This window comes from Neopsephotus bourkii, unplaced genomic scaffold (genome assembly GCF_033783945.1).
Source record: "Neopsephotus bourkii isolate Nb327-2 ecotype Australia unplaced genomic scaffold, CSIRO-AGI_Nbou_v1 NB_1292, whole genome shotgun sequence".
In the NCBI taxonomy this organism is placed as follows: domain Eukaryota; kingdom Metazoa; phylum Chordata; class Aves; order Psittaciformes; family Psittacidae; genus Neopsephotus; species Neopsephotus bourkii.
Window position 1 is genome coordinate 4,361,948 of NW_026901776.1, and position 10,320 is coordinate 4,372,267.

The following is a 10,320-nucleotide window of genomic DNA, read 5'->3' on the forward strand; positions in this document are numbered from 1 at the left end:
AGTTGGTGGCTGCTTAGGGACATTTTTTGTGACCTGACTGTACTCAATACACCAAAACCAGTATTCCCTGTGTACTACAGGGACATATACTTGACACTTGAGAAAGGCTAATACATCAGGGTGATAAGAAACGTGAGGAAAACAGGGAGTAAAAGTTTGCAATGACACCAAGAAGGGTGTGTGAGAATACTCAGGTCATTATATGGTCAACAGGTCAAGCCCTCACAATTAGGAAAACGGGCAATTTGTCTGACAACTCATTCTGTGTGTGAGGCAAAAAGGAGCCATCCCTTAGAGGGAAAAGTGCAAATGGAAGGGCAAGAGCAACCAAACAAAAGGCATTATAAATTACCAAGTTATAATGTCTTCCCCACTATTATTTCTGGTAAATATTTGTATACAAAGGAAATCCCATGAGGCTCCAGAAGATCCTACATGGTGTAAGTCAAATCATGGAAAGATTTTCCACAGTGGATAGTAAGATTGCCTACTACAGTCTTTTGTGTAGAAGTCCTGAGCATGAGCTCCACACATGCAGGTGGCATCCCACATGTGGAGCACAGAAAGCCCAGGAGCCCCACAGGGGTCACATCAAAGAACTGGACCCTTCTCACTGTCCTGTGCAATCCAACATCTATAAACAGGAATAATTCCACCTCCACATCTACTTAAGGTGTTGTGAAAACAAAGCCCAGTGGTACAACAGTGGTAAGTACACCGGAACAGCCAGCAGGAAAGTGAATCCTCCATCTTCACATCAGGGTCTGAGCAGTGCTCCGTGAACAAGACACAGGGTCTTGTGCTGAGCACAGACCCAATATAAATAGCTGCTCATTAAGCAAGCACCACCTGCTCCATGAGCTGGAGGAGGCAGGGGTTCTGTGGGACACGCAGTGCAGGATTATGCTCATGTAATTAAAGACTGCCATAATGTGTGTGTGCACAGAGGGGCCAAACTGAGGCTCCACAAGGCAGCCTAGCAGTGGCCTTTTCTAGTTTCTCAGTGCTTGATTTTCCACCCTTAGTAATGAACTTCCACTGCAGTTTGTGCGTGTAACATCATTACGTAGTCTTTGGTAAGGGACCAAAGCTGATGTGGCACTGTGGAACTAAGTGGAACCTCTTTTAATTGCCTCTGAGACATCACTGGTGTGAAGCAAGACAAAATGTGGTAGAGGAAGTAGACAAAAGGAACTACAAGACCCCTCATATTCTACAACACATCCAGTGAGGAAGTGAGAAGAAAAGGAGAAATAAGAAATGACAAATGTGATGTTTATGTGAAAAATGCAAACAAGCCCCTGTTTGTCTCCCTAAGACCCCAAACTTTGTGGAAGTTTGCCTTCTGATCCTGGTTCCAGCTCTGTGACTCAAGCTTCACTCTCTAGATCTGCAGTTTATCTTCCTATTTATCTCCAAGACAATTTCTGAATCCTATATGAGTCATCAGTGGGTTTTATATAGAAACCAAAGAAGGTTCTTCCAGTCTCTCAGTAAGATATGCCGTGCTGCCAGGGAAGCACTTTCGGTTGTTCTGACGAGCAATTGTAACTGCTCTGAATTGCCAGAAATACTGTCTGAAGAGCAAAAGGATCATCCGCCATCTAAATCCAAACGGGTTTATAATGCAATCTTTGTGTCGCCTGAACGCGCTGATCCCACCTTGCAATCACCAATATTAAGCTTTGCAAACTGGCCAGATCCCAGTGGGTATAATTTTCAGGCTGGCTAAGTCGCAGGGTTCGAGTGATGCCACTCGGGGGCTCGGAGCCAGCGGAGGGGAGGGGGCAGCGTGTGACACACGGGAAGGGGTCTGAGTCAGGGCTCCCAAGAGCAAGGAGAACTGCCTCCTCTCTCCTTCCTGCTTCTGGAAGCCACTCCTCGCAAGCAGGGTCCTCTGCTGACAGCCACCTACCCTGCAGTTAGGTCCTGTCCTTTCTCAGCTGAGACAGGAGGGACAGGTGGCCCATGCCGGAAGCAGTGGCTGCGGCACAGGAGCAGGGGGGGATCCTGGTCGAGAGCCCAGAGCTGCCATGTGACAAACAGGAGGCCAGGTATTAACAGGTGGGTGAGAAGACAGGGCCTGGCTGCCTGCTTGGGGAAGCGGCCGTTTTGAAACCAAGGCGGCAAGGATCACAGGGAGAGCGTGCACGGTGGGGAGGGCATATTTTGAAGAGGAGGAGGAAGGAGCTGTTTTGGAATTGGGTGTAAAGCCATTTGTTTGGAGGGATGCCAGGGTAACAGTAGGTGCCCAGAACAAACGCGCACAGACATCCCAGCACTCAGCGCCCGCATGCTCGTCCTTCGCAGTACCTAAGTAGGTCAGCCCATTTCTTCAACCTTTCCTCTTCCCTTTCTCACTTGCTCTCTTTGTGGGAGGTGGCGGTGGCGGTAGCAGAGGGGCTACACCCGTTTTCACTGATTTCCAACACTGTCTACGTGTGAACAAGAGAAGCGGAGAGAAGCTAAAGCTGCTTTCTTATTAACAGCTGGTGACAGTCCCTTTACACAGTGCGTGTTGCATTTCTTAGCCGAGGTAGAAAGGAATGAAAGAGGAAGGCGGTTATTTAAAGTTTAACATTACAGATGAATTACAAGGATATTCTGAGGCTCACAGTCCCCCTCAGCAACTCTGCGAGCCCCGAGGCTGGCCTCGCCACACCTTTGCAAGCAACTATTTTAGGCAAGTGTGCTCATCGGGTTCGGGAGGACGACAGCTCCAAGTAATTCTGGGATGCAGGTTTCGCACCACAGGATGCCAGCGGGATCCAGTGAAGGTTATGGACTGTCTAGCCTGAACTCCATCTGTGCCCTGAAGTTTCCTCTTGGCTGGGCACCACTGAAGGACCAGAAGCAGCCAGTAGGAAGCAGTAGGCACAGGGGCTCATGGGGAATTCAAGCCATCTGAACGTGGCACTCAGTTTTTTAAGATAACGTTTTTTAAACACTGTGAACATATTGCACCCAATTATAATTGTGTTATGTACTCCATGCCGTGCTATGAGTGCATGCCTCCTCCCAGCTACGGAGGGGCAAATACGACATACATACAAGTGCGCTGTGTTCTCCTAGGTAGCTTCTCCCAGCCTGTGTATCGTGGTAGTATTTGCGTGCCTCCCAGTAGGGCACTGAACTGTGTGGCTAACATCTGCCACGTGCTGTTTGTTCTGTCCTCCTCTCCCAAGGAAGGAGGTGAGTGTACTGGAGCATCTTGCTTTTGCGGCACATTTGTTCAGCTTTTGCTCTCCCTGCATGCAGAGCCATGTATTTGCATTAGCGAAAGTAAGGGCACAGAAATGTGTCCTGCAATTGAAAATGCCTTTATTTCAGTAAGGGGAATTACGGGTAATTAAGTCAAATTAAAAAGGGAACGGAGACTTGATTTTCTTTATTCTCAGCATACTCTGTTTGACAAATGGGTCTTAACCACAGATGACAGTATTAGCTTCAGCCTCTCAGACAAGGAAATCTTGGCTGCTATTCCCTCTGCCCATTTATCTACAATAAATTTAAAGACACATGTTCCCCTTCCTGGACAAACACTCTTCAACTCTTTCATTTACCTAACAGTAGAATATGCTTGAAATCTTTTTATCTGTGCCCCTTTTCCCTTTCTTTGAATGGGCAGCTTTCTACACTATACCCTCCATGGACCTTGCCAAACACTACCAGTTTCTGTACACAGCTCTGTTCCGTGGCAGTTTGGGTCTGCAAACTGAAATGTCATTTCTTGAGTCTAGAGGTAATGTCCTATGCACTGGGTGTGTGTTTTTTCAGCTCTTACATTTTGATATTTTTTTATCCAAGTCAACTTTTCAGACATTTTCTCACTATCAGTGTAAAAACAAAACCATATCTGTGTTACTGTTAACAATAAGTTGATTTATACTTTTTTCCGTGTGTGTTTGAGACAACCTTATTCTAAGAGGTTACAGTGAGAATTCCTTCATTTTAAGCTGCAGTAAAATGCTCAGTTTCTTATAATCTTTGCCACTGCCTTCCAGGTGCTCTGTCTCATCCTGCACTTGCTGGTTTGGTGATGTGATAAAAAGGAAACACAGGTTCACAAAATCATTACAGGAAACAAATAATGCCTTTAATCCTGGAAGTGTTCAGCCCAGCGGCAGCAAAGCTGAGACTTTCCTGACCTCCATCATAGCGCTCCAAAGAAGGTCAGGATCCAGCCTGTGCTGATGGAGCCTGGATTTGGAATGCTTTGGAGATGTGCTCTAGTGAGATCTGTTCTACATTTCTGAGGTCCAGCGTGGCATGTAGCCGTTCTGTGCATTCAACAACCATTAAAAGACTCAGTCCCCAAGGTTTGCAAGAATGTAAGACTGAAGTTACTTCTTTATGACTGTTCTTTCAATGTTAAAATGCTTTTAGAGGAGGAAAAATGCAGCAATAATGGGGAATAACCGAACATCAGGACAGGGAAATGCCAAATGCACTCTACAGTTGACCTGGGGCTGATGGAGGAATGTCAGTCGAGCCTGGCTGCAGGCATGCTGCAGGGTGGTGAGAGGGGGCTCCTGAAGTGGCCTCACAGCTCTGGGACAGACCTTCATTGCTGGACACCCCCCTTGCCCTCCATGGCCTCCCAACCTGGCCTCGCACCCTGCTGTGCCCTGCTGCCCATCAGCCTGCCTGCTGCTCCTGCGGAGGGCAGGAGTCAGCACGGCTCTTCCCTGCCTCCCCCTAGACATGTTTGTCTTAAATACAGCGTTTTTTCCCTTGGGCTGCCACAGATTTTCCACCCCTGCAGCCAACCAACGGCTGGTAAGGGACGTTCATTAGCGGCCATGAGGAAGGTCGTGTCTCCCAGTGCCTGGCCTTTCTGGTGAGGGAGGGCAGGCAGCAGCTTCGTGTAAAATGCCAAACAACCTTCCTTGTTTTCCTTGGTTGCCAGGGTAGGAATCGACATTGTCCCCAGCGGAGCACAAGGACTCCCCGTGACATGGTGGGGACAATGGGAAGGTATGTTTTCTTGACCTGCTGCAGGAAATCCTGTGCGTCTTGCCAGGGAACACAGCATTTTCCTGCCTTGTCTGTGGCCGAGCCGCAGCTCCAGGGGCCTGCAGCAGCCTGCTTGAAAATGCTGTGTTTTGAATCTCTCTTAAACTTTAACAGAATCAGCCCCATTTGGTGCCCAGGCAGACTAGGGTGCTGTGAAGCCACGGCTGGTGCACTGCAGCAGTGCTGGGTGCTGGTAGGGAGGCAGCCTCATCCCTCTGGGGTTGAGGGGATGATGCATGCCGAAAACAGCGCTGAGCATCGCTGCTATTACCTGGTGCCAGTTGTAGGGGCGATGCTGTCTCTCCTGCCTGGAGCTGAGCCGATCGTTTCCACTCCGCATTACTGCTGCTGTTGATTAACTGGTTTTGATTTTTTTAAAGGAACAATTCAGAAAGTGACGCATTACTTCTGCCTGTGGACAGAGGGAACAGCTGAAACGTGGGAGTCCAGACTACAGCTGTGTGACTACAGCTTTAAAAAAAAAAAAAACAACCAAAACCACATATTTTAGTGAATAAAAACTACTGATTCCCTCTGCTGGTGTTACCTACTTACCAGGGTTGTGGTGGCTGTAGTCACCACACTGTGAAAGAAAAGGTGAGACAGGTAGGAGAAGCCATGACCTCTTCACAACTGGGGGTGTTTAAACCACAGTGGTCACCCTGCCTCTCCTCCTTCCTCTGCTCCAGCCCTACATCTGTATTTTCTTGTCTTCTCTTGGTCATTACTTAGGGTCCTGTCATGCTAAGCAGCCTAACTGCCACAGATGATTGCATGCATCACGGGAACGGCGTCACTGCTAGAAAATAAATATTCACACAGATCAATTAATCTCAGAAGGGCTTCTGCAGCCATTTGGAACAGCCTCATACTCTACAGACCCATCAAATGTTAGGGAATGTGTGTGGATAATGTCTGAACAGGAAAAAATAGAACAATTTTTTTTTTCCTATGGTGGCCACGCACAGAGACAATGCCATTAAGGCTGGATAACAGACCCGTTAGAGAACATCATTAGCCATGACTCCTAATAACCTGTTTACTGACAAATCTGGGGTAACATTTTTACATGTTTCTCCTTTTTTTGCCCTAATTCCTTGCCAGGCAGGTATGAACAGGGCATGCCGATGAACTTAATGCACCCTGTATGCAAAATTCATGCTGCAAAAAGGATGCATTTGTTGGACAATTTGTTTGCAAAAGCTAATGGGGGTGGCTGGAAGCCTCCTTCTACCTTTCTCGTTTTCCCTTTCAGAAAAAATGCAGGAAGAGCAACATGTTCTGGAAACATTTGTGCCGGAATCGTGTGATTCCTTGCACTTCCAGAATCACCTCCCTTACACAAATGCCTGCGGTGAGTATATGCCATTAGAGCATGAGGGACACCTCCTTCCCTACATGCTGTCTCCTGGCAGCAGTGCAACAGGGCAGCTACTACAAGCATAAGCTTATCATTAATCTGTGGATCAGCGACACAAACAGACACGGGCTGCTCGAGAAGGAGCATGCATGTTAGCAGGACCTCACGTAAACAGCTCCACAAAACAGATGTGATATGCAACGCGCCACTGGACCTCAGCGTGGCCAAGTTTCCTCCTGCCCCAGGTAGGGCTGGCTTCTGGTCCCATGGTCAGTGGACAGGGAAACGTGTGTTGCTTTCCTGGAAGTCAGGCTTTAAACCTAGCAGCTAGAGAGTGAGAGAACACAGGAATTGGGACTTCCCTCAAGCATTTCCACTGGCATGGCGTACAGGGGTATATCCGTTGACATATCAACATCTAACCATCTACTTCTCCAGCTGTCCTTCCTACTGACACTGCACCCATCCCTGTACCCAGGTTACGAAGGGGCTCTGGGAAGAAATGTTTGCACAGGGAACGTACACAGATGTTGGGGTAGAGTTAAAAATGCTGAAAGACTTTGTTACGTGGCTTTTTGCCCTCCATCTGGTGGTTCCTTCCTTCTCTGCATTTTTTCACTTGCTCTCTTTCCTCATCTGTCCTTTGTCTCCCTCTTCACTGTGTCTGTCTTTGTGTCCTGTCCTTCTGGCCCTTGCCCTCCCTTTCCCTTCTCAGCTCTTCTGCCTTCTTCTGAGATCCCATAGCTGCTTCTGAGATCCTGTAGCTTCTTCCTAGTGCTTGGAAAATGAATAAAACCCCTGCAATCCCAACAGGAAAATAATCAAAGCAGTTGCGATAAGCAACTTGCCTCTTTGGGAGCAGTCTGACCAGTGAGTTATTCCCAGGGCTTTTGAAAATAACAACAGGCATCTTGTGTCTTTACTATTGCTGCCGTTGTGTTCTTTGCAGCAATGCTTACCAGCCAGTGGAGAATGGGGCCCCCTTATGCTTGGTGCTGCATAAATCATTTTCTTTAGCCTAGAGAAAAAAGAGAAAAAAAAAAAAACAACAAAAAACACTAAAGAAGGTGAATGTGTGATTCAAGGATTTACTGCTCAGATTGCTTTGGGGGTCTTTTATTACTCACCCTTTCCTGTGTTTCTCTCCCAGGCTACCTCTCCTGCTGGCCTAGCCCTTCACCCCACCCCATCACTCTCATGCCTGGCAGCCCCCGTCTGATTTACCTTCCATTCATTTTGTCCTTTCTTTGTCCACCCTCATGTTTCTTTTGCTGTCACTTACTCCCTCTTCTGTGTGGCCAGAATCCCCTGATTGCCTTCTCCATTCTGCAATACTGGGTAGCTTTTCATCACCTTGCTGGTGGAATCAAGAGATGCAAAATATTCAGTGTGAGGTAGACACTGAATGGTTAAAACTTGGCAAAGTTATAGAAAACTGAAAACAGGCTCTCATAGCAGAAAGTGTCAGGTACCACCAGCTCCAGCTAAATTAAATTCTGTCCCTGTAGTGTGTATGCACAGAGACATTTATATTCATATTTTTAACAGCCTTCTAAACTCTGCAGTTCACTGACAAACCCTTCATGAAGCTATCATTCCTTTTTTAACACCTGAACTTTAAAATGTCACATATAGCATTTAAAAGGACAGGCAAATAACCAAGGAAACATCCTAGCATGCATTTTACTTCCTCTCCTTATGGTTGATCTAAAGTCCGTGGAAATCAATGGCAGCCTTTCCATCTAGTTCAGCAGAGTTTGCATCCAGTAGGTTGGTTCCTCCTAAAATTTCAGATTAAAAAGACCCCACACAAATGTGTTTTTTTTTGAGTTTCCTTTTACTCATGTATCTGGCAAGACTGATGTGCTGTCAAATGATCTTTTCAGTGCTAAATATACACCATTAACTACTAATAAAAAAAAAACAGGCTTTAAGAAATCATCTCTTTTTGGCATCTGTACAGAGCATTCCACTTGATCTCACAAGATGCATGGTTTGCACTAGGATTGCAGTCACAGTTTTCTTGTTAAAGCTGTCAACCATTCCAGTGTCTATCTTTACAATGCAATTCAAACCTTGGTTAGGAAAATAGGCATTTTTGCTTGAACTATGATATAAAGATCCTTTGCCAGCCCTTTTCTGTATCCATTCGCAGGCTACAGCTCCTGTTAAAACTGGGTTGCAGTGTGAAAACACGGGAGGGAAGAGTCTGATCCATTCTGTTTGAGGCACTTCCTCTGAGTGGCAGAGATACTGTGGACATTAAATTCTTCCTTAAACATGCAAATTTTTGGAACAACATTTCATTAGAACCATTTACAAGGCGAGACTTCTCTGTCTTACCTTGTTAAGAGTTACAAAGGTAGCACCAGGGCAGAACATTGCCTTTTGACTCTCTTAAAACCAGCAGAGAAATTCTCCTGAACATTAGGTGGTTTGCCATAGCATTACATTGGTATCCAATTGGAATCGTTAGCAAGATTTGTTAATGGCATGGGAGAGGCGGAATCAAATTGATCATTGTTTTCCTGTGAAAACTCATCATCTTCTAAAGGCAAATGCCTGGAACATTTTTGACAAGCCAGTGTAAACCTTCAGTCAATATTGCATGAATCAACTTTAATGTAATGACATAAAGCAAAGGGAGAATACAGGTACCACACAAACATATGTCTTCTAATGCTTAGGCACAATGGGGAGCCCCCTTATCTGCTTCCATAATGCGCCTTATTATGCTTAAGTAATGAGTATTAGAAGCCAAGCAGTATGTTACATCTCCTCCTACATGGTACATTCCCATACTGCCTAGATACATATGAATCCTGCATGTCACATGTCATTACATTTTCTGAGACTGTATCTCCATCCATGCTAAAAATACACAGAGAGAGAGAGAACTTGAGTGTAAGCAACAGATACTTCTGCACAGACCCTTGGCAATTCCAAAGACTGAGAGATTTATACATGTGTTTATTATTCACCATTGTCTGAAGGAGAGCATTTGTGAAGATAACCTGCCCTAGGGGTTTTCACAGCAAGCACCTGCTGGGTGCCTACACCCATCCATTTCCAAGCTGGATACACTCAAAGCAAAGCCCTCTCCACCTGCCTTTTCATCTACATGGTGGCCTGATTTTCTTCTGAAGTGCTTAGTTACAGAGCCATTCCCATAAAAATAACTCCAGAGCTATCCATAAATACTCTCGCTCAGAAATCCCAAGCAGTGAACAAATCTGTGAAACTCGTGACCTGCTGGTGTCCCGCTCCTCTGCTATCGAAATACAGGGATCGCAGAGCCCAGAGCCTGCTCTGGGGAAGAGCCAGCTTTCAGCAGCCTCTATTCTGCCACCTCTCCCTTCTCCTAGCAAGGGTCCCTGCTGCAGGGCCACCCACCGACAGCACTGGGTGGCCTCCAGGAGCCCATGTTGTGATTGGGATGCAAGGCAGACTTTTTGTACCAGACCCTGCTTCTCTCCCGCTGGAAAACAGGGAAATCATTAGGGGCCTAAAGCCTCTCTCTGGTGACTTCGGCACTCGTGCTCCAGAGTCGGATTTGATCTTAAGTACGAGACAGGGGAGGAGCAGTGGTCCCTGGTGACATGTGTCAGGCAGGAACATGGCACATGCTCGAAGTACCCCGGGTGTCCCGGGCTTTTGCACTTCTGCGTGAACAGCCGAATGGGCAGACCCCTCCTGCTCGGCTGCAGCAGATGGAGCAGCGAGGCAGGCTGCGCGTCTGCAGGGCTGGGCAGTGGAGCTGTGCTCTCAAGCTCCAGCTAATGAAGCTGATTTGATGAGCTGATTATTCTTGTGTATTAGTGCGTTGCTGACATGGTGCTCCACTCTGTACCAGACACAGAAGGAAGGGTACAACATGGGCCCCCTACCGGGCTTTCCACCTAGGCGAATGGACCAGACGATCCAGAAACACAGGGTTCTTGGGT

At 46.8% G+C, this 10,320-nt stretch overlaps 1 long non-coding RNA gene across 3 annotated transcripts; it reads left to right on the plus strand.

The window, feature by feature from the left end:
- The first annotated feature begins 1,657 nt into the window (after positions 1 to 1,657).
- Positions 1,658 to 5,551, plus strand: LOC133219015 (uncharacterized). Of its 3 annotated transcripts, none has more exons than XR_009727332.1 (2): positions 1,658 to 2,317; positions 4,005 to 5,551. It is a non-coding gene; the product is annotated as an uncharacterized LOC133219015 (long non-coding RNA). The 3 variants fall into 3 exon arrangements; XR_009727331.1 differs by having other exon boundaries at positions 1,658 to 2,064; XR_009727330.1 differs by lacking the exon at positions 1,658 to 2,317 and adding an exon at positions 2,332 to 3,742.
- The last annotated feature ends 4,769 nt before the right edge of the window (positions 5,552 to 10,320 follow it).